The sequence below is a fragment of the Podarcis melisellensis genome, assembly GCF_964234715.1.
Source record: "Podarcis melisellensis genome assembly, chromosome: 18".
Lineage (NCBI taxonomy): Eukaryota > Metazoa > Chordata > Lepidosauria > Squamata > Lacertidae > Podarcis > Podarcis melisellensis.
The window spans coordinates 1,514,242-1,517,835 of NC_138536.1; positions in this window are offsets into that span (position 1 = coordinate 1,514,242).

Here is a 3,594-nt window from a genome sequence, read left to right on the forward strand (position 1 = left end):
AACACACGCACAGAGCAATGCATTTCGGACACTGATGTGCTGCTGTGTTCTCCCTGGGTGTTCCTAACAGCGGCTGATCCGATTAAGCTGAGCTGCTTCGAAAATAGTTTGGGCAAAGTGTCACTAGGGCAGAGGACGTAGCCAGCAATGGCGATAATAACAAGACCAGTATTTTCCTGCTGGTCCACAGGATCCCAGCCCCTCACAGCGGGCAGCTAGGTCTCCCCTCCGACCAGGATCCGACCCACCCAGGATGCTCTCCTCCCTCGGCAACGATGGGAGTCAAAGCCCAGATGCGTCTGTAGGGCATTCGATGTTTCTTTTGCACATCGGGTAAAGGACCCCTGGACGGTAAAGTCCAGTCAAAGGCAATCTCATCTTGCTTTTAGGCTGAGGAAGCCGGAGTTTGTACACAGACAGCTTCCTGGGTCATGTGGCCAGCAGGACTGAACCACTTCTGGCGCATGGCAGAAACCAGAACGCACAGAAACGCTGTTTACCTTCCCGCTGGAGTGGTACCTATTTATCTACTAGCGCTGGTGAGCTTTCGAACTGCTAGGTTGGCAAGAGCTGGGACAGAGCAACAGGAGCTCATTCCGTCGTGGGGATTTGAACCGTCAACCTTCCAATCGGCAAGCCCAAGAGGCTCGGTGGTTTAGACCACAGCGCCACCCGCTCCCCTAAGGTAAAGGTAAAGGACCCCTGGACAGTTAAGTCCAGTCAAAGGCGACTATGGGGTTGCGGCGCTCATCTCGCTTTCAGGCCGAGGGAGCCGGCGTTTGTCCACAGACAGCTTCCCAGGTCGTGTGACCAGCAGGACTGAACCGCTTCTGGTGCATAGAAACACCATTTACCTTCCCGCCGGAGTGGTACCTATTTATCTACTAGCGCTGGTGAGCTTTCGAACTGCTAGGTTGGCAGGAGCTAGGACCGAGCAACAGGAGCTCCCCCTGTCGCGGGGATTCGAACCGCCGACCTTCTGATCGGCAAGCCCTAGAGGCTCGGTGGTTTAGACCACAGCAGCACCCAGGTTCCTTGTATGGCTGGAAGGGACCCCGGAGGTCATCTGGGCAGTTGTCCTGTGTTCGGATTGAACCCGCAACCAATGGCATGATCAGCAGCACGCTCCAACCAACCGGGGCTTTTTCAAACAGTCTATTATTATTATTATTATTATTATTATTATTATTATTATTATTATTATTTGCTGTCTTGTTTCGCTTCCCGCTCAGGAGACAATGGCCAGCACCGGAACGCTGTGCCACCCGAAACAGGAAGGCTGTGCAAAACCACCCGATGCGTCGCTCCCCGCTCCAGGGGCACAGCGCCTTCTGAGCATGCCCATGCCTCCCCCCAAAAACCTGGAGAATCCACAAAAAAAACAACCAAAAATCCACCCAGATGGTCATTGTTTGGAATGGGGGGGGGGGCTTTTTATCCATTTCCGCAGTCACACAATCAATCCATCAGTAGCTGAACTGGGTCCCCCACAGACACAAAAACATATGAACTGAAAAAGCCGCAAAAGCGCAAAATAAAGAGCAAAAACAAAAGGGCCACACTTAATCCGTTCTGGAAGTCCGTTTGAGTTCCAAAATGTTCAGAAACCGAGGCGCGACTTTCAATATGCAGTGACTGCGGCAAGAATTTTAATGGCCCAAAAATGGAAACAAGAGGAATTACCGACAGTGGAAGAGTGGAGAATGAAACTTATGGACTTTGCAGAATTAGATAAGATGACTGGGAAAATTAGATACCAGAAAGATCACAAGTTCACTGAGGACTGGAGAAAGTTTACGATTTATCTGGAAAATATCTGTGATGAACAGACAACGCTAGTCGGTTTTAAAGAGGCTTTGTGATGAGAAAGGGTATTGTAAAAGAAAACGAGACGAAAGGTTATTATTAACTGGCAATATATTATAAAGGAAATGCGTAATAAATATAAAATATGAGGATTGTGGGAGTCAAAAATTTGTAAATTGGCGAATATGGTTAGGTTTGAATAATTTGTAAAAGAGAAATTTGTAAAAAAATCTAATAAAAAAAAAGGAAACACCGGCGCGGCTTCTGATTGGTGCAGGCGCCCCGGAAACAATAGCCGACAGCCACGTCGGACGTCCGGCTTCCGGAAAACGTTCAAAAACTAGGACACTCACTTCCAGGTTTTTGGTGTTCGGGAACCAAGGCGTTTGGGAACTGTGGTACAGTCATACCTCGGGTTACAGACCCTTCACGTTGTGCGTTTTCGGGTTGCGCACCACGCCGAACCCGGAAGTACCGGAACGTGTTACTTCCGGGTTTCGGCGCATGCACAAAAGCACTTTGCGCATGTGCAGAAGCAGCGAATCGCAACCGACACGTGTGGAGACGCGGCGCTGCAGGTTGCGAACGTGCCTCCCGCACGGATCACGTCCGCAACCCGAGCATCCACTGTACGATTGTATATATAAAAAGAAACCGACCGAATCTCTACCAACACGCACGCAGATCCTCCCTGGGCTGACCTTAGCGAGGGTTAATCCCTCTCTGGGGAGGGTGAAAGGCATTGTGCATTAACACACTGCTCCACTGAGCCTTTCTAATTGAGGTTTCCCAGAGCTATCCTGGGCCACCTAAGCCCCTCTTTGGCCACGACTTTGGAAAGACACCATGCTATGGCTTAGCGGTATATATAGCCAGACCACCGACTCTGCAGCCGCCCGGTTCGAAAGAGAAAATGACCTTGCTTCGTGAAAGTTGCAGAAGGCGGAGACGCTCCGTGGAGAACCGTCGTGGGGGTCCCCTGTCTGGCCCATCTCTTCCCAGTCCTGGCCCCCGTCCCCACTCCCCCTGAAGGGCCCATAGCACCATTCTTCTTTGGCGATCCCTTGTTGGCGAGTAAGGTCTTCCATAAACAAGGTTTTAACAATGAGTCTGTAAGTGGTTGCAGAGGCCAGTTCTGGATAACAGAGACAGTAGAGATGCGTTGTTGTCGTTTAGTCGTGTCCGCCTCTTCGTGACCCCCTGGACCAGAGCACGCCAGGCCCTCCTGCCTTCCACTGCCTCCCGCAGTTTGGTCAAACTCATGCTGGTAGCTTCGAGAACACTGTCTCACCATCTGGTCCTCTGTCATCCCCTTCTCCTTGTGCCCTCCATCTTTCCCAACATCAGGGTCTTTTCCAGGGAGTCTTCTCTTCTCCTGAGGTGGCCAAAGTCTTGGAGCCTCAGCTTCAGGATCTGTCCTTCCAGTGAGCACTCAGGGCTGATTTCCTTCCGAATGGAGAGGTTGGGTCTTCTTGCAGTCCATGGGACTCTCAAGAGTCTCCTCCACCACCAGAATTCAAAAGCATCCATTCTTTGGCAACCAGCCTACTTTATGGTCCAGCTCTCACTTCCATACCCCTTCATGGATCCCTGCCTTGCTGTGGCGAAGGGGCTTGAATAACTCAGAGAAGCTATGAGCCATGCTGTGCAGAGCCACCCAAGATGAACAGGTCATAGTGGAGAGTTTTGACTAAACGTGATCCACCTGGAGGAGGAACCGGCAAGCCACTCCAGTATCCCTGCCAAGAAAACTCCATGGACAAAGACAACAGACATATAAAATAGAGA